Genomic DNA, 21,952 nt, shown 5'->3' with positions numbered 1-21,952 from the left:
CGAACAGAAACACGTCGAAGCGTAAATAGGGAATGAGAGGTCTTTCCACTGAGCATCCACACGAACAGTCTGTGCGGAAGACCGAGACACCCGCTCCCACAGAAGGGACCACAACCAGAGGCGACAAGGTCGGCGTTCCAACAACAATTTCACCAAATAAATCTAAGCGATTGCGAAGCTCCCACTGACCTGCTCTCTCAGTTGATGCGAGAACTGAGATCGGACGTTGCCATCATTAACGAGCCCTGAGTCCCCTGAAGATGGATTGCCTGATCGTCACCCTTGATATCAGGAACGCAGTCAACTCGGTGAAGTGGGACTGCATTTCCTGCAGGCAATCGTCCGTCGATACGGCGGCCGGCGTGCAATCCCACTGCATTACGGCAGGAGCTCCCCAAGGCTCGGTGATAGGTCCTCTTCTGTGGAACATCGTATATGATAGAGTCACTAGGCTGAATCTTTCAGACGGCTGTCAGCTGACACGCTACGCAGATGACGTAGCTCTGACGTTGGTAGCGAAGCACTTGGACGTCGTAGATACAAACTGCAATACTTTCATTCGGTTCTGCAGCCATTCGGTATTTGGGCGCGATGGTGAACACCAGGCTCTGTTTCCGGGAACACCTCAGCTACGTGCAGAAGAAAGCAGCAAACACGAGTCGGGCGCTGTTCCGAATGCTGCTGAATACCCGTGGACTTTGAAGCTGGAGAGGAAGGTACTGCTGACCAGCATCGTTTGCTCAGCCATTACCTAAGCAGCAGTTATATGGGCGGAAGCATCAAAGTCGCCACCGTCTTTGTGTGCTGCGGCTTTCGGATCATATTGAACGACGCTGTCGAGTCTTATCACGAATCACGAAAGGAGAACAGCGCTTAAGAAGGCCCGAGGAGAAAGCCTCAGAGAATGGCAAAGCCTCTGGGATGTCTCTGAACACGGCCGGTGGGCCCACCGTCTAAACTCAGATATCCGAGTCTGGCTCAGCAGGCGAAAAGGAACGGTCAACTTCTATACCCCATAGCTTCTTAGTGGACACGGCTGAGCCGAGCGGCGTTTCGAAAATAACAGGAGGGAGTTGACCAACCTGACCCAAGTAATAATACTTATTTGACTCCACGGTATGGACGGCATGGTGCAATTTTTCGGCCGCCGCTATGAAGGAACTTCGAAGATGCGAGCGTCGAAGAAAAGGGCGAAGCTAAGAGGAGCCAAGAGAAGAGAAGCGACCTGGAACTTCGTGCCGATCTCCACAACTCAGCTCACTATGAATGAATTAATAACCTAATAGTTAAATTTATAGCACTTTTTATACCCGATACTCAAAATGAGTATTGGGGTATATTAGATTTGTGGTAAAAGTGGATGTGTGTAACGTCCAAAAGGAATCGTTTCCGACCCCATAATGTATATATATTCTTGATCAGCATCAATAGCCGAGTCGATTGAGCCATGTCTGTCTGTCCGTCTGTCCATCCCCTTCAGCGCCTAGTGCTCAAAGACTATAAGAGCTAGAGCAACGATGTTTTGGATCCAGACTTCTGTGATATGTCACTGCTACAAGAATATTTCAAAACTTTGCCCCGCCCACTTCCGCCCCCACAAAGGGCGAAAATCTGTGGCATCCACAATTTCGACGATACGAGAAAACTAAAAACTCACAAATCTCAGAGACTATTAAGGCTAGAGTAACCAAATTTGGTATCCGCACTCCTGTTAGATCTCACTATAAAACGTATATCTCAAAATTTCGCCCCACCCTCTTCCGCCCCCACAAAAGACGAAAATCTGTTGCATCCACAATATTAAGGATACGAGAAAACTAAAAACGCAGAAGCATAGATAATGATCATATATATCAGATTGCTGAATCTGGATCAGATCAGATCATTTTTATAGCCAATAGGAACAAATCAATTTGCAGTGGCTACGCAGCGCCCGACGTCACGCTCAGACTGATTTTCTGTCTCTCTCGCACGCACTCTTTGTCGTGTCGTTTAATATTAGCGGCGTCTGCCGGAGGAGAGCCATACTGACTTAGTATCGGGTATAACTGTAGAGTTGCGGTGTCCGCAGCAACTCACAACGTTCCCCCTCGTTTTTTTAAAATTAGAGAGATGCATTGTAAAAAAAACACACACAGAATTAATAAGGGCAAAAGAATTGCAGGTCATAAAAAATAGGGAAAATACTCGAATATATGCCTTTAACCAACAAGAGTAGCGAAAATTAAATTTATTAAATTTACACAACATCCGTTGCTATTGTTAACCATATTCGTGTTCAAACAAAATGGCCAACACACACACATACGAACAGAGAAAGAGGGAGTGGGAGTGGGGGAAATGTTGCAGGCTGGGGTGGCCTATAGGGTGGCTGCCTCTCAGCTTAAGGGAACCGAAAAATGCAAGCAATAAATTCATGGGGAGAAACCTACCGATACAGCAGCGGCCAGAGCAGCCCACATGCAAAATAAGATCAAACAAAACATTTCATACAAAACAAGAACGATAATGCCGTCATCCCGACTAAAGGATACCCGGCTAATCGGTAGTAGCAGTAGTCCCAAATTGGAAGGAAATAGATTTCGGCTTGTATATGTTAATTGGCAATGGAAACAGGCTACAAAGGAACAACAGCTGTAGAACAGCTCAATTATTAGATCTCGATTATCTGTGGATAAGGACATAATGTGTATCTGTGTATGTGCAGAATGAGTTCTGATGAGTAGTCTCCGAATTTCAGGTGTTCGTCCAGAGCGATTGACGGGTATGGCTACATCGATGCTCGTCATCAAGGCGAAAGCGCAAAGTTTTGAGTATTTTATATGTAGTTACGTATGTGCATACGTGTTCACGAATACGGTATTTTCATGTATTCTACAACTATCGGGAAAATATACCATTATGGTGTGCACATGCACGCTTGTGTATGAGAATATACAGGCAGAGGCAGGGGTTAGATTGGATAAGGCGATAGAGCTGGAGGAGGCCGGCCTCCGAAAATGTGCAAACAACTGCAAAACCATATCAATAGCAATGATGACCATGGTCCACGTGCCCATTCTATATGTGGCATACAAATTGGAACGTGGGATAAAAACCCAGACGCACATGCACAAACACAAAACTTTACATTTTTGTGTACAGTGCGCTACGAAACTGTATGTCAGCTTCCGGAAGTATGATCGCTCTCACCCGTCAGAATTAACTTCTGCAAGGGACGCTCATTCGAGTATTCAATACACTGTGAGCAGTAATAAGCGCATCCAAAATATGCTCCTCGGAACACTCATTTCCGGCAATCTAGTAGATAAGATATTTCGAGATGATGATTTGAGAGAGCGGAGAGAGCGGAGAGAGACGTGGAAAAAATTTAAAAAAATCTTAATTCATAATGATACCATCAGAGGAGTCTGTACACAAACAAGAGCTGGAAGAACTGTAGTTCCTGAAATCAAGGAGTGATTATCATTAAGTGTGATTTTGATATATGTAATTTTGTAAAATCAATTGGATATTTAGAAATTGTACAATGATCAGTTGTATCGCTGGCTGAACCACTCAGTAAATGTTCACTATTCCATTTTCACCAAAGCCTTATTTAATTATGGATAGCTTCATTTATTTGGTATTCGTAGTGATCTGTAATCATCGGTTGCCTTACAGTCCTTACATGCACTACAATGGAGTGTGCATATATGGATGTATTTTTGTAATGGAATATTTTTGCAGGTTCTTGCTACACTTTGGCCAGTTGATCAACTTTGTAAATGCATATTTCAATTAAGAGCGTAGTCGAGCCTGACTGGCGGTGCGCCGGGAAGAGTTGGGATGGAAAACCGAGCCGCAGGGATTGTTTGGATTGCAGATGGAAGTTGGGAAGGAGGCGCAGTGTTCGACAAACTCAAATCATATTTTAGCGAACCTTATTCGAACCTCTCGTTCCCACACTCTAACTGTATCAATCTCTTGTTGTTGTCTTTCAAGCTCACTCTATATCATTTTTTGTCTTGTGTCTTGCCTGGTAAAGATTACAGATGGAGAGCTTTTCGACTTTCGGGTAATCCAACAGGGCTAAATAGGGTGGGCAGACCGTTAGGGAAACATTGGGTCTCTGCAAGGGGAGTAGCGGGAAAGCCAGATGAAAACTCAAACAGAATAACCGAAATCGTGTTGGTTTTTTCCCGCCTGATGCGCGGGGCCAAAACTCTACCCAATGTCAAGTGTGGCCAAGCTCAGCCATTGACCCAAAGACGGGCGGGGAGGAGTGGGTTGACTCGAAACCGTAACCTTATGGCCGCAAGCGGAAACTGTGTCAAGTGAATGAGAGGAATGAGAGGGAAAAGCAACTACAACGAGACGCAAAAAATAATATGGCAAGAAAAATGCAAGCGACCGACATTAATCTTCGAAATTTGTTTTGTGGCAACTCGTCTCCTCACCAAAAAGGCGCACCCAGGACCACAGAAATACAAAAAATGAGAGAAATGTTTATAGGCAGCGAGTTTGGGCAAGTGACGCTTGAAATGTAACCAAGGTTAATAAAGCCAACCGGAGGGGCAGTGGCCAAAAGAGGGGCTCGAACGGGATTACGGCTGCGATTACGGTTACGGTTATGGTTACGGTCCACGGTCGGTGGGCTTATGGCCCCTGGCAATTTAACGCTTGCAATTTCCGCCAAGGGATTTCCCGTCCCCACTCGTCGGACTGGACGCGGCCGACTCCGATTGAATGCCAAATGCACACAAATTGCTTGTGGCAGAGGGAAAAAATTTTGTGGCTTGCAAGTATGGAAGCGGCGGTGCCCCAAAAAGCGCAGCAGCACAGTCAACGCAGCGACGCGCTGCCCCCAAGGGGGCCACAATGTTATGCTCCAAGGCTCCTTTTCTTCGGAGCTCCTCTTTGGAAAGCTTTTAAAATTCGCACGCTGCGCCTTGCACCACTCCACGTCCACCCTGATTTAGTGCCACACCCACCCACCCGTCCTCTTTCCCACTTAATGCAATTTCCTTCTGTGTATTTGTGTTCGTGTAAGTATGTGTGCAGCCCTGAGGACCGGGCTCCAGTCACAGCCCTGGAGCCAGAAATTTCTTTTTGCCTTTTCGGTTTTGGCTAATTAAATTTTATGCTCGGTAATTTTAGAAAAAAAAGCCTCATCAACATTTGGGAAAAGGAGCGCGGATGTGCGGATGTGCGGATGTGCGGATGTGGGCGCCATTTAGGGCGGGTAGACGCTTCTTTAAGTGTAAATGCGCAAATAACAACGAGGAAGGGAGAGCGGCATCCAGGAGAGCCACCAGCAGAAGTTGCACATAAAAGCGGAGAACGCAAATTACAGGCAATAAATAAAGCATCAACTGAAAACTGAAAATCTTTGCATGCTTTATGGTGCCGCATAGTACTCTTCAGAGAGTGTACTCGGCGGCAGACTTTCTTCTCAGCTTCCCCTTTCACAGCAATCATAAACAACGACGGCATTTTAATTGAGCCATTGCCAACAAAAAGCAGCAGAAAACCAAGAAAAGAAACCCCTCAGTGACACCCAAAATGAGTTAGGCGAAGTAAAGGGCCCAAAAATAATGCGGACGAGTCTAGAGAAGGGACACTTCGTTGGGACGGGGTAGACGTAGACACACAATACATTTGGCAATAAATAACATCCGTTTGGGCGACACGGCACGACAAAGAAATCGATTTTCGGACTACAGCAAAATGTAACGAAAATTACCACAAAGAACAAAAATAAAATATTAAACTAGCGTGAACGTTGATAGCCACGGCAAGGGCCGCAGCTCTACCCGGTACTCAGTCAGTACATATTTCAGAAAATTTCAGAAAAATCGGTCGAACCGTTTAAGTGACTTTTATATAATAGACTTTATCTATTTTCAAATTTTTTTCAACAACACCAGCCGTTTTATCTTGCTCCCTAAGGCCAGATCTGGCACACTGCATGAGGAAGAGTGTGTGTGAGAGAGATGGAGAGAAATTTTGAAACAAACTTAATTCAGTGATATCACAGGAGTCTGGACATAAATTGGGTGCTCTAGCTCTTATAGTCTCAGAGATCTAGGTGCTCACCCAGACGGACTGACGGACGGACGGAAAGATAGACATGGCAATATATCGTTTCGGCATTTTATGCTGAGTAAGAATATACATACTTTATAGGTATTACACACATCCACTTTCACCACAAATACAATATACCCAAATACACTTCGAGTACCGGGTATAAAAACTAAAGGGCGTGTCTTTTTGGAGCCCGAAGCTTGTAATGCCCTTACAGCTCCATCGTTCCTTTGTCAGTTAAACGGCCCCACATACATATTACATACATGTCATCCTACGTTCTTCGACTATAGTCGAATAAATACTGATCCCATGGTCACTACTTGATATATCCTTTAACTTAGCTAAATGATGGTCCTCTTCCTTAAATAAAATTATATCAAAAATGGATAGCGAAAATTAAACGACACCGACACACATACGACTTATACAAGTAGATGCTTCGTTAACTATAGATAAATAAACTGGAGAGCTGGAAGTAGTGTGCTGAGCCTTACAGTGTTGCTTTATGCCATATGATATGGCTTTATATCAGTTATAGCCAGAACTAATCTACAGCCCATTAGATGGACAACGGTAGACTATGATCCAAAATAACTTTCAAAGTATACCTTTTCTTGAGGTGGACTTTAATTCGCTTCTATACACGGTCAGATAAGTCTCAAGTAGTGGTCATATTTTAAAACCTCATTTCAGGTAGGGTATGAGCATTTTTATAAGCTCATAAAAACGGTCGGTTGAGCTATACTAAAACCAATTGCCTTTGCTTCTTTTTCGGATACTTGTTCGGCTCAGGTTTTCTGACCGGAGCATAGGAAATCCACGAAATCTACGAAGTAATTCAAGACGGTAAACGGAATAAGAAAGGGTATTTCGTGTGGACGTGAACCCCACGCACCGCGCTTTTCAACCTTCCCCGTCCCCTGCCACTTGACGGGTATAACGGTTTTTCGATTATGAAAAAAGTGCACAGCTGACGGGGCCGAGCCGAGCCAGACATTTATCATTTGCCACAACCACAGCGGGGCAGCTGCTCCACAATGTAGAGCATGGGCCGTAAGGATGGGGAGTAGAGCGGAAGGAGAAGAAGTGACTGGAAATGCATTTCCATCTTCATATTTCTATATATGTATAAGAACGCGTATGTGGGTACTTAAATCTGTATGCATCTCTGTGAGTGTATGAGTTTCCGTCACAATTTTCGCTGCAGGTTCCATTTTCGAGGGAAATTAAATTAGTTTTAATTCAATCAAATAAATGTATGCATGATAGTCTCGAGATAACAATTTAATTATAGCCCGAAAGTTGCAGTTAAATTTTGGCTCAATTATTTTCAGTTTTTGGCATTTTGCCCGATTCAATTAGACGTAATTGGGCATACATTTTCAATCAAATTGGTCTCGAAAAGGCAAGGACCGAGCCTGCATGAGCAGATTCAGGGAGGAACGAGGCCATAGACAGGCGTAAGCCGAACCTTAACTGGGGAAGTGAGAGTATCCTGCCCCACAAAGAGAGGAATGATTTCTCGAACTTTGATAAGCGAAGAAGAGTGCAATAATAAAGAAAACATTGGATATCAGAACCAGGCACATATAATATAAGAAAAATACCTGACAATATGTGTCCAGGAAGCGGATATTAAAGCCCAGCGGGGGTATATGGTGGAGAAAGCGCTGGAGAAGAACAAGAAACAAGGCAAAAGGCAAATGAAAAAATAATACGAAAGCCTGACAGAAGCCTTTCTCTCTCGTGTTTCCCTTTTTCCCCTTTTTGCACTCTGCCGTAAAGGGGTAATGTAGTTCTAGCCAATAGCTCGTTTAGCGAAACGCAAAAATTCGAATTTAAAGACATTTGGGTTTATCCATTTGATAAAATTATTTGTATTTTCCGGTGATCGGAAAGTGCAAGTACCGGGCTGTAAATAGTTTTCTTTTTCAGATACTCTTTTTCTTTTTATTGATTTGGTGTTATCCATGATTACTACTGGCTACCTTTAACTTGGGTTCAGTTTGGGATTCAGTAGGATCGAACTACAAGATGGGGAACTGTGAAGAGTATTTGAAGCCTCGCCTTCAGCCCTTGTGTTTTTTCGGTTTTATTTATTTTTTCCGTTACTTTTGAATTGATTTATGAGAGAAAGCAAGTCATGAACGTAGGTCACTAGTTTTTGTTCATAGCTCCTCCACCTGGTGTGTGTAGATGGCGATAAGACACTTATAGAGCTTCCTTCGCCCATTTCCCACTCTCCACTTCCCACTTCGCACCTCCCACTCCCCACCTTCCACTTCTCTCTACCGCAATCGCAATCTGCTCGGATTCTGGAAAGTGCGATGAGGTTCACTTTTTGTGTGTGCCAGAATGCTGAAGTGAATTGAATTTGATAGGAAATTAATGGCATGGAAAGGCACTCGAGGAGCCTGAAGTCTGCTCCAGATCCTGCTCCTAGACCCGTTCACCTCTTATTTTTTAGCTATGCAAAGTGTTGTTCCAACTGTCTACAAGTACCAGTATTGAGATATCCCAAACACACCAATTTTGTTCGCCTTGTCGTCTCTTGTTGACCAGCTTGGTAAGCTTGTTCATAAATACTCAAAGAATGCATTCAATTACTTTATTCAATACCAATTAACACAAGCAATTATACCAACAAAAGCACTTCATGCGCTGTTTTTGTGGTCTCCGTTACGGACATTTCCTCAGCTGGGTTTCTGCTTTCCGCGTAATCGATTGGTGGCAACATCTTTGGCGGATCCCGTTTACAATGCACCGACTACATACTATATGATTATGGGCATTGTACTGTTCATATAATCACAAGCAACTGTGATCCATTGGATCAGCATCCTTATCGATGATTTCCACAGATCCCTCTGGTGGATCCCTCTGCAATATCTGCCAATGAGTCTGCTCCCTCGGATGCTACTTCTACTCTCCTTTTGTCACGCATCTCAACGAGTTTCATTTAATAATGAAGAGTGGACCCTTGAAGGTTACATCTGGTGTCTCCGCCTTAAGTAGGCTTTCCTGAATATTGGCCGCAGCATTTGTCATGGTCAAGGTCACACTCCATAACCAACTTCTTTGATGTATTCAGAGGATAACTTTTTTCAGTTATATTAACCTGGCTCTGCCTTCTACATTTACTAGTACATTTCGTCCCATACGTCTGTTAATTTGTGTTTCGTCTGTCAATTTGTTGAATTATGTAGCTTTAGCCCACTTCTTACAATTCTTATTAGAATTTCTTTATTTTAGACATAACGAGGTGGAACGTTGTGAGTTGCTGCGTACACCGCAACTCTACAGTTATACCCGATACTAAGTCAGTATGGCTCTCCTCCGGCAGACGCCGCTAATATTGAACGACACGACAAAGAGTGCGTGCGAGAGAGACAGAAAATCAGTCTGAGCGTGACGTCGGGCGCTGCGTGGCCACTGCAAATTGATTTCTTGCTTTTGGCTACAAAAATGATCCGATCTGATCCAGATTCAGCAATCTGATAGATATGGTCATTATCTATGATTCTGCGTTTTTAGTTTTCTCGAATGTGCAATATTGTGGATGCAACAGATTTTCGTCTTTTGTGGGGGCGGAAGAGGGTGGGGCGAAATTCTGAGATATACGTTTTATAGTGAGATCTAACAGAAGTGCGGATACCAAATTTGGTTACTCTAGCTTTAATAGTCTCTGAGATTTGTGGATGCACCAGATTTTCGTCCTTTGCGGGGGCGGAAGGGGGTGTGGCGAAATTTGGACACGAAACGGTCAAGGTCCGATATCACAGGAGTGTGGATACCAAATTTGGTTGCTCTGGCTCTTATAGGTTCTGAGATCCTTGATCTCATATTTTGCAATTGGCAAAACCGACCATGAAACCTGTGTGTTAGAGAGAGACAGAGCGAGAAAGAATGAAATTGTTTTCTTGATTCTGGCTATAATCATTATACGATCTGGTTCAGATTTTGCACTGTAGAAGATATGGTCATCCTCACCGATTCTGCGTTTTTGGTTTTATCGTATCTTTAAAAATGTGGATGCCACAGATTTTCGTCCTTTGGGCGGAAGTGGGCGGGGCGAAGTTTTGAAATATTTTTGTAGCAGTGACATATCACAGAAGTCTGGATCCAAAACATCGTTGCTCTAGCTCTTATAGTCTTTGAGCACTAGGCGCTGAAGGGGACGGACGGACGGACGGACGGACGGACGGACGGACGGACAGACGGACAGACAGACAGGACTCAATCGACTCGGCTATTGATGCTAATCAAGAATATATATACTTTATGGGGTCGGAAACGATTCCTTCTGGACGTTACACACATCCACTTTTACCACAAATCTAATATACCCCAATACTCATTTTGAGTATCGGGTATAAAAATACACATAATTCACGTTCCTTGTTGGTTGACCAAGCAATCAAAATGTGCATTTTTAGACTACTTTGTTGTTATTTATATACCATGAATGGTTCTTAGCTTTTCTTTAAAACAAAACCTAAAACCGCTATAAATGATTAGCTTAAAATATGATGTATGCAAATTAAATTTTCATTTAATGTTGGCTTATATGTATAATTTCATATCGTGTGTTGGCAATTTAATTTCCATTTCCTTGGTTGAAGTGGCTACAACTTTTTTTGTGCGTAAATTCTGGCAATTATGAAAGGAAAGGGCCAAATTTCCATGTGAATCAACATAAAATCTGATAAACAGTCCTCGAATTTGCCACCGAATTGCAGCCACTTTGGTCAATTTTTTTGGCTTTAAGCTTAATACGACATAATTCAATTAAATATTGAACGTCATTGGCACTCTGCCCGTTTTTCAATATAGCTAGTTTCTCTTTTCCTCCCTTCTTTTGTGATATATTTTATTTGCTTGTGCTAATTGGTTGCCAGTCAGATGCCAAAATCGGTCAGCCTGCAATTTTGAATTGCTTTTATTAACGCGTCTGCGGACTCGCAATTGAATGTGCAGCCGGAAAAAGGGCAATAAAAGCGTGCAAAAGGAGGATCCGAAAAACGCAAAACCCAAAATCAAATAAACATGTGGCCAACGGGAGAAACAAAAACCTTTCCGCCCACTGATGGAAGAGCCAAACATTTTCCCGATGCAAATCAGTCCTACAGAGCGAGAGAAAAGGTCAGCCAACAGACATGGGCTTATGTCACGATTGTGTGTGTGTGCTTGGAATTATGCAACGGCAAAACAAATTGTAATGAATGCAAATGACAGCACGACACCTATGATACCCTGTAAATCACTCAGAGCTCGCTCGGGACGGTACGGGTCTCCTTCCTGTCCTCGGTTTATCTCTTGTGTTACTGTTTCACATGTGCGGGTGGAGGCTGGGGTTGGTTCTATGTGACAGATTTGGTTGGTTAGTAGAAATGTTATGGTCAAAAGTGGCCAAACAGATGCCATTTTGTTTGCACATTATGGGTGTTCCGCACACACAAACACAAACACAAACACACACACACGCACATGCACACTAGCAGCTGCAGTCAAATCTGTGTCATAGACATAGAGACATTGGCGGAGATAGAGCAACTGCCAGTTTATTTAATTGAAATGTTTCTGGAAACCTATAAATTACAAATACATGCAGCATGCATATTTACCCGCTCAGACACATAAAACAGCAAACAGCTAGACAGACAGACAGACAGCATGGTTGGGAGTCATTGAAATAGAGGTACATACATACATATATAGGGCTACAGGCAAAGAGGAAAGGGCGTAGCCAGGAGGGTGCGAATATAGCCCCTCGTTTACCAAGGCCCTGTGCAAATTATAGAGGAGTTTTTTGGCTTTGTGATGGTTCGATGGATGTAGTGGATGTGTTCAAACATTTCCGAAAAGCCTACATTTTTACTTTGCAAGTCATGAGCTTAATTTGGTCGCAAATGACTTAAATGCTGTATCAGAAATTGGAAACATTATTTCAACAATTAAAGGCACTATACAAATGTTCAAAGAGTTAGTCATTCGAGGGAAGTATGTCCCAAATAGGCATACATATGTACACTCCTTTTGCGAAACTCGGTCGTCTGAATAATATGCTCCTATTTTTCCAGAATTATTTCGAAAAACTAAGCAAAGAGGGAAACACTGGCTCTGCCTATAATTAATATTAATAAAGGCTCGGGGCATATGCAGAACGTTTTAGATACATATGTATAGTTTAGACGCATATAACATAAATATGTACCTAGGGGAGTAGATCCTGATTTGGTATTTACTCCACTTAGATAGGTAGAAAAAAGCGTTTCGATTCAAATTACTACGCCACAAATAATTTAAAATCAATGAAATAGATCAATTCACCTATTTTCCATTTTTTTATCTGCTCCTTTTCCAAATAATATTGAAAATTTACGTTTGATCTATGCAAACGTACATTTCTGCAGCCAGTGATTTCTACAATTTTCACGGAATTAAATTTGCGACTTTTACGGATTTGACTTCCGCATGCAACAAGTACGAATTCAATTCTATCAAAGACTTAAATTGACCTTCACAATGCTGCAAGTTCTGCCAGGTACCACAGCTACCGTGAGGCGGTCTTCCAGTACGTTGAGGACTTGGCTAAGAACTACGATGACTGAAGCTTGTCTGAATAATAATCAAAATATTCTACATTGAAAACAGTAATATCATTTAAGTTTGTCTTCATACGATTGTGTATGCTGAGCGTGTACAGGGCCTAGTATTCGACGTATGGCACTATAGACCAACGACAAAGACCTTATGATAAAAGGATGCAGTGACAGTGAGGTATATAGGTATATAATACAGTGAAAATATAATTTGCGGTCAATAAATTCGGTCCCCCCTTTCTAGAAATCCTGGGTACGCCCTTAAAACGAGGGGTATAGGTATGTATAGAGGGAGAAAGCGCGAGGAACTAGCGATGGACATGCACATTAGCAGATTAAATTATATGCATATTACCGTACTAATTTAGCTCGCACAGACCAAGAGGAAGGGAAGAGGAATGGGTAGAACGGAGTAGAGTTTCCATTCCGATTTGGATAAGACATACTCGTACTCATACTGCCAGGCAGAGCTCTTTCGCTCGGCCGTTGTGTCAACGTGTCCGCATTCTAAAGTGAAAGTGGCAAAAGCCATCCTGCACGCCATCCTACAAGCCATCCTACAAGCCATCCTGCAAGCCATCCTACATCCATTTACATCGCTGTATTTACCCCAGGACTGCACTAAATAAAGTGACAACAAATATCTCGGAAGAGTGTCAAATATGTATAGCACAAATGTCGACCAACCACTCCTGTCTTCTTCTGACCCTCTCTTGGCCTCGCAAACGGAAATAGTTGTGCAACTGAAAGTGGAAGCTGCTGAATGGTATTTTTGTCCAGATCCTGGCCAAGAATTTTACATGCCTAAGGTCTGACAACTAATATTTTAGCCCACTTGAACAGTATGTAAATGAAACTGCAAGTTCGTTGACCAAGCACTACGCAGCAGGGAAGCCGATATTGGACCCCTTTCATCCGTATTAACTCCATCGAATTCCACTAAATTTCGAGCATATTAAAAACTTTACGCCCGCTTTTTATCAAGTATATTATGATTCGAAGTATGTACTGCACACGAAATATGGTTGCTCTAGCTCATACAGAACCTTACAACTAAGCGAAAAAAAGACGGACGGGGTCTGAAACGCTTTATTCTGGCTGTTAAGCACAAATGGAAGAATCGAATATACTGGGTAAAGACACTTTTGATAAGTGTATAGGGTACAAAATTCAACTTCTCACACGATTCTTCGATTGAGGTAAGCAACCGGGTGAAGTTAATTTACTCCTGGCAATCAAATGGATGCCTATTCATATGCACTCGATGGCAATCCTTGCTCTTGGCAGGGTGCATGGTTATTTTCTGGCTTAGGCTTGCCAGGGCTGCATTTATCTGCCAAAGAAATACACACACACACACACACAAGCAGGGTGGCAAATTTGTCGAATCGATATCAACAATTTATCGTTTAGCTGGGCATTTGAACACGAAATCGAGCTGGAGAAGAAGGAGAAGGAAATAAAGGTGTGACGCCTGCTCTCCCCCTCGCAAAAAGTCTCCGTTTCTCTTAGGGTGACTGCCGGATTTGCATTTGGCAGAGGCATAGTTACAGCTATTTAATGCTCACACAAACAAACTCAATCACCCATGAGTGCCTCAACTTTCTGACAAGGGCTGGTGTTGGTATTGGCGTTGGTGTTGTGTCCTGCAGAACAAACAGGGAAGAGTGCTTGGTAAGCTGCAATCCAAACCCAGATGCAGCTCCAGACCTGTTTATCGTTCCAGCCCAAAATCCTTGTGAGGCCTCCTCCAGGACCACTGGTACTCCTGAGCGTGCATGTACATCCGTGCGAGCCACACACACAGTCTGGATTGTCCTTGTCGTTGAATGTAAAGTCAACATTATGTGCTGCAATTAAGGCAGCAAGTAAACTTCCAAGCCAAATAAATTTCCAAGCAACTAAATGGCTCAATGGACCAATTTCTATCCATCCCATGCTTCTGAGTAAGTGGTTTGTGGTGGTGCGGACTAGTCCTCTTGGCATTAGCGGCAGCGTCACATTTGTACCTCTATACTTATCCATTCAAAATGTATGAATTACAATCCTGCAAGAGGAAATGGCGTCTATAAACGACACATCTGGAAAAAGCAATAAGACACTGACAGTGGTCGATTTTCTCCAAGGTTTATTGATATATCAAAAATATCAAATGTCTATTGATATTCATACAGAAAAGTGGCATTCAACTTACGAATACATTAAACTTATGATACCCGATACTCATAAAGAGAATAGGGATACGTTAGAAGACGCCAGAAGGAATCGTTTCCGACCCCATAAAGAGTGAATATAGCCATTGCTGCCTGTCTGTCTGTCGGATCGGATCATTATTATAGACAGAAGGAATAAATGAGCTTGCAGTGGCTAAACTGCTCCTTTCTCGCACTTACTCATTCTCGTTCTCTCGCTTTCACACACTATTCCTCGTGCAGAGTGCTCGCTCTGGCCAAGAGGAGAGAGATGTATGCGTATCAGTTATATACATATGTAGAGCCGCGGACCTCACTCGCTCGTATTTTTACTCCTAGTGCTCTATATCTTTTGCCTATGTCCAGATGCCGCCGTATAAAGCCTCTTATTTTCTCCTCACCTCCATTCAAATGACTGGAAACCGGCTGAGACGTGGGCACGTTCATAAGACTTTTCCCCGAGACTGAGGCAAATTTGTCGGGTACGTGGATATTTACGATTTCGAAAAAAAAAAACGAAACCGACACCGAAACCGACACCAAAACTGAAACCGATACAACTTATTCAAGCTGACAAGACAGCGGGCCAGGGTCAGGGCCAGGTGGTCCCAGAAAACTTTAAGACACGTTGGGAGTAAGAGATGGAGCCCAAGACGATGAGTGGGACTGGAGGGTTGTTCGAGCTGGGCGTGGGAGTGGGAGTGGAGCAGAGCGGAATGGAGTTCCTTAGCTGGCCTTGTCACTTGACGTCAGACGCGTGTTTACCGCAACTTTTTCTTGGGCTCTGATTGCGGTCCCAGGATGCGCTGTCTGTCTTTGCATATTGGTAAGCGAAACGAATTGAAAATGGCGCCCTGCTGTCTGTGTGTCCATTAGGATTGCGTAGGGCCCCTTTAAGGATCTAGTTTCCCTGCTCCACCGTCTCACGGTATCAATTTAACTTTGGTATGGCATTAAATGGTGTATGCGCAATTCCGTAAATTAAACAAGTTGCTCAACAGCAGCGACCACCGTGCTTGTCCAACTTGTCAAACAATTTATTACGCTTGTCCTCAATATCCTCTTGCTCCCTCCCTCTCGACCTCTCTCCCTTTTTCTATGAATGTCCCGCTCATCATAATCATCCTCCATCTGTTTATTTCCCTCAGTGTTTGGTCTGAACAAATACTTTCGGAACTTTCATTCTATTAACGGTTCTTACCCCGAAAAAAGTTTACATATATATGGATGGACGAGATACCAATTAAACTATGTATCGTATGATTATTTTATAGAAAAAGTGATATTTCATATTGAAATATATTTTCATTCACATTTAAGATTGAACAAAGTTCTACCTTGGCAATGCATTGTAAAATTTCTAGGTATTGTACACCACGTACTCGTGCAGACTTCATTTTTCTTTCTTTCTAATGCAGTTTGTTTCATGCATTATATATAAATTTAGCAAGCTTAAATGGCCGAAGACCCCACTGTTCGTCGTTAAGAACTGTAGGTCATGCGGAGGGCCGCGGCTCTACTTCATACCCGGAACTCAGTCAGTATATATGTATGTATATATGTGAGCTTATTTATGTAATTTTAACAATATATTTTATATGGCGTCTGGCATCGTTATTTGCAAGAGGGACGATTTCATAAAAATCGGTCGACCCGTTAGGGAGATTTTAATATATTCGATTTTATCTGCTTTCATTTTTATTTGAAATTTTTTTTCTTTTCTCACAACAACACCAACCGTTTTATCTCGCTTCCCTCCGCCAGGGCGCACACTGCACGAGGAAGAGTGTGTTTGAGAGAGAGACGGAATGAGTGAGCGCGTGGGAGGCTTTGCGTAGCCACTGCAATTTCATTTGTTCTTTTTGTCTGTAATAATAATCCGATCTGATTCAGATTATTTAGTGGACATTCTGTATGCCACAGATATTCGTTCGTTTTAAGGGCGGAAAGGGACGAGGCAAAATTTCGAGAGTCGGAACCGCTTCCTTCTGTGTGTTACACACATCCATTTCCACCAAAATACCCCACTAATGTACCCCTCAACTCTTTTTCAGTACCAGGTATAATGATGCACATATGTTTTTTTGTTTTTTTTGTGTTTTTATACCCGATACTCAAAATGAGTATTGGGGTATATTAGATTTGTGGTAAAAGTGGATGTGTGTAACGTCCAGAAGGAATCGTTTCCGACCCCATAAAGTATATATATTCTTGATCAGCATCAATAGCCGAGTCGATTGAGCCATGTCTGTCTGTCCGTCTGTCCGTCTGTCCGTCCGTCCGTCTGTCCGTCTGTCCGTCCCCTTCAGCGCCTAGTGCTCAAAGACTATAAGAGCTAGAGCAACGATGTTTTGGATCCAGACTTCTGTGATATGTCACTGCTACAAAAATATTTCAAAACTTCGCCCCGCCCACTCCCGCCCCCACAAAGAACGAAAATCTGTGGCATCCACATTTTTAAAGATACGGTAAAACCAAAAACGCAGAATCGTAGAGGATGACTATATGTTCTAGAGTGTAAAATCTCAACCAGATCGTATAATTATTATAGCCAGAATCAAGAAAACAATTTCATTCTTTCTCGCTCTGTCTCTCTCTAACATACAGGTTTCATGGTCGGCTTTGCCAATTGCAAAATATGAGATCAAGGATCTCAGAACCTATAAGAGCCAGAGCAACCAAATTTGGTATCCACACTCCTGTGATATCGGACCTTGACCGTTTCGTGTCCAAATTTCGCCACACCCCCTTCCGCCCCCGCAAAGGACGAAAATCTGGGGCATCCACAAATCTCAGAGACTATTAAAGCTAGAGTAACCAAATTTAACCAAAAGGAACAAATCAATTTGCACTGGCTACGCAGCTCCCGACGTCACGCTCAGACTGATTTTCTGTCTCTCTCGCACGCACTCTTTGTCGTGTCGTTTAATATTAGCGGCGTCTGCCGGAGGAGAGCCATACTGACTAAGTATCGGGTATAACTGTAGAGTTGCGGTGTCCGCAGCAACTCACAACGTTCCACCTCGTTTGAGATACGTCCATGTGCCAAATATTAAAATCAGCAGTGATTTTAGTTTCTAGTTTTAGATTCTAAAAACGTTTGGTTAGGTCAAAACTTCTACAAAACGCTTAATTTTAAAAGAAAAGGATTTTACTACGTTTGTTATGCAGAGATTATCTGATTTTGTAACACCTAAGAATGGCATAATAATGATGACTGTTAGCAAAGACTATACAATACAAAGATGTCGCATGAGGAACAAATGCTTTTTCAATTTTCGTTTGACGCTTCAAGGTACGGGCGCGCGGGGCTAGTACTTCAATTCTCTTTTACGCTACCTTCGCCTCCGAAGTGCTACTCGGCTTCGTCAATGCCTCGGTCAGCACGAGCTCGAGCCAACCCAGAAATATGCTTGTAGTTGTGTATATGTGTGTATGTCCTAGGTCGGCACGGCCATAAACCGGTTTCGCCCGCAGCATATACGCGTATATATATACGCCGCGGCTTTTAGCTTCACACACAAGCGCACTGAAAGCATGTCAGTGGCTGCGTGCCGAAACCGTAGGGCAGCGTGGTCGCTGATGTCTTTGGCGCGGCACAGTGGGGACTCAGCCGAAATAGTCAAAAAATTGTATGAGTGCTTTAGATAAATTTAATGTACGCATCTAATAGAGAATTTTCCAATCGAATTTTCAAGATAGTTTTAGTTTAGGAGATATAAGCACTCAAAGTTTAACATTTTTTCAGTGTGCAAATATTTATTGACTAACTAACTAATTTAGCAAGCTGAGACGGACAAAGGTCCCACTGTGCCGCTCCAAAGACATCGGCGATCCGCGACCACCGCTTCGACGGTGCTGATGCCGAACAGACGAAACCGATGGGCAGCGGGGTCGCGGTAGAGACGAAGTACAGGCGAAAAGGGAATTGAAACCCCGCGCGCTCCCTCGTGCCTTTTGGGTCCTAATGTTAGGACCCGCCATAGAACAGCTTTTTGGTCGCTCATGCGACATCTTGGTATTGTATAGTCTTTGCTGTTAGCTTATAAACTTATAGTTATGATAGACTATGATCAAATACAAGAAAAAGATGAGTGTCAGAAGTCGCTGAACGTTGCAAATGAATGTTCAGTCAATATCCATAATCAAAATTCCTTAATTCAATGTAAAAGTGGGATGATATTAACTCCGCACTTGCAACATCTCTGCAAGTCACTTATATCTCCAACTCAGCATGGATTTATAAGGCGGCGATCAACAACCACGAACTTGTTAGAGTTTACCTCTTTCATTATCAAAGGCTTTCAAGGTAACTTACAGAAGGATGTTATTTACACCGACTTCAGTAAAGCATTCTAATCTGTAAACAATTCCCTTCTAGCACATAAACTTGACCTTTTAGGGTTTCCGACCAACCTCCTGAGATGGATTTCTAGCTATCTTTGTTCCAGGTCTCAAAGAGTCCTCTTCAAAAACTCCCTCTCTTTACCATCTCGGCCCCTTCCTCTTCACACTCGTTATTAATGACTTGCCTTCGGTATTAACATACTCTCGAGTACTTATGTATGCGGATGATGTTAAACTCTGTGTCCAGTACAAGGACATTTCATTTCATTCTCGCTTGCAATCCGATCTCAATAACTTTCAGTCATGGTGTTGTGCAAACTTGTTACACCTTAATGCCGCGAAATGCAAAGTAATGACATTTCATCGCTCTAGCCCCTTGTTGGCTACCTATACCCTATGTGGCGGTTCTCTTAAGAGAATTACCCTGGTGAATTATCTTGGTGTCTTATTAGACGCAAAGTTAAAGTTTTCCGAACACATTTCTACCATGGTAAATAAGGCCATGGGCGTGCTTGGGTTTATAAAGAGGTGGTCAAAAGAATTTGACGACCCCTATATAACAAAGATTCTCTGTACTAAGCTTGTTCGTCCGGTTTTAGAATACGGATCCTGTGTATGGTGCCGTCAGTACAAAGTACACCAGGACCGTATAGAATCAGTACAGAAAAACTTTTTACTCTTTGCTCTGCGGGGCCTTAACTGGGATGCGGGTGTAAGACTCCCATCTTACTCTAGTAGACTACTATTAGTAAACCTCCCATCCTTAGTTAACCGTAGAAAAATGCTTGGTGTGATTTTTATGCACAACTTGATCAGCGGTGACATAGACAGCCCTGATCTGTTGAGCCGCATAAACTTCACGATTCCTATTAGACTGACTAGAAATTTTATACCGTTGTTCCTTCCACTTTGTAGATCGAATTATTCCTTGCATGAACCGTTTAGGGTCTTATGCTCGGATTATAATTCCCTCTACCATATTATATCCACCACTAATTCTCTTCCTCTTATTAAATTAGTAATCCTTACACACCTTTCTAGTAATTAGTAATTGTAGTGGTATTTGTATTTTGATTGCATGCTTAGTTTCTTAGTAAGTTTAGTGCTAATTTTCCTCGAATGTTAGTCTAATAGCTATCTTTCTTGCATGTTCGCGTTCGGTTCGGCTACGCACCGTGCGTCATGCGGCAGGGCCCCTCGGTCGGTTGGGTAGGAGGAGGGCTGCGTTTTGCCTGGGATCCGCGCGTAACAGCCTTCTGCTGGTTTCACACGGGCCACTTGACGGTGCAGTAGCTGCATCGCCTCTTTAAAGATGCAGTCATTGCATGTCAACGTCCAAGAATAATTAATGTTGGCTTAAATAGTAAGCTTATTTATTTTTGAAAATACTATAAAGCAAAAACAAAAATTTCAATCAGATCACTGTGATATATAGCATAGTTGCCATAGGAAAAATTGGAACAATTGTACACCAAAGAATATTTTTAGACCCTGAATTCGTAGACTCCGATCCAATTTTTTCCCAATACATGCATTTGCCAAAAAAATGGATATACATATGATATGGATATACATACATATAATCATTAAAGCAAATACTGTAAACTAATCGTATCATGGGTGTACAAAACCTAGATTATTCATGCACGATACCAAATGCACTTAAGAACGGCAAACCTCTTCTTAATTGGGGGCGGGGGCACCACCACCACCACCACTAGCCCAGTTTTTTTTCCTTTCTTGGCTCTTATTTTCTGTTAAATTACCCAACCGTACCAATCGCTCCCGATCCTATTACAAGCCCCAAAAGCCAGCAACAGCTTCCCTCTAATTGACAATCGCATTGGGTTAGCAACGCTTAGTTGGTCAGGACAAGCCACAGGGCCAGTGAACCCCGATAGAGACGGTGAACAGAGATGGAGATAGTGAAATGGAGAGGTACAGAGAGAGCAGAAATAGAAACCTTTTACCACTCGCACTTTGATATCTATTGCAATCAAATTGCAAATTAAATCACAAAACAGAGTTAAGCGATGGCAAACCCCAAAACGAAAACGAAATGCCAAGGAAGCGGAGGTGGGGAACAAGTAGGAGTGGCAGAGGAATAAAGAGAAGAAAATAGAGCTGGATAAGAAGGGGCTAAGAGAGTAGAGGCAACGCGAAAATCGCTTAAATGCGTTAGTTAAACAAGTCGAGTTATAAGTTTATTTTCCGGCAACTGTACATATCCGACCAAGGCAAACGTAAGCCAAGGGGATTTTCTCCTATTCCCGTTTCCACGCCCGTTACCAATCCCATCCCTACCTGTCCCATTCCTATGCCACATAACCAAGGGGGTACATCCTGTCGCCGAGAGAGCAGCGAAGCGTGTGATTCTATAAAAATCAGGAGGAGGCAACAGTAGAGACCAGCGAAAGGCGGAACAGGCAGTGGACAGGGTCAGCCAGCAAAGCCAACCAAAGCCCAGCCATGCTGCTGCAAGGAGGGAAGAAGAGTTAACGGTCCCATTCGAACGTTTTATAAGGGATCCCCCTGGGACAGCACTGGGACTGGGACTCATTCTGTTGCAGTGCTACTCAACTGAACTAAACTGACGACAGCACAGCTGAGAGCAGGCAGCTGAGCAACTGAGCTGCGAGAACTGGGAACTGGGAGCTGGCTAACAGCCATGAAATTCGAACATGTCTCAGCTGCAAGGAAAGATGAAGGCCCGTCGATACCCTGGTGAATGCCAGGCAG

Source organism: Drosophila miranda, chromosome XL (assembly GCF_003369915.1).
Source record: "Drosophila miranda strain MSH22 chromosome XL, D.miranda_PacBio2.1, whole genome shotgun sequence".
Taxonomy (NCBI): Eukaryota; Metazoa; Arthropoda; class Insecta; order Diptera; family Drosophilidae; genus Drosophila; species Drosophila miranda.
Note: the sequence above shows the minus strand (reverse complement) of the source record.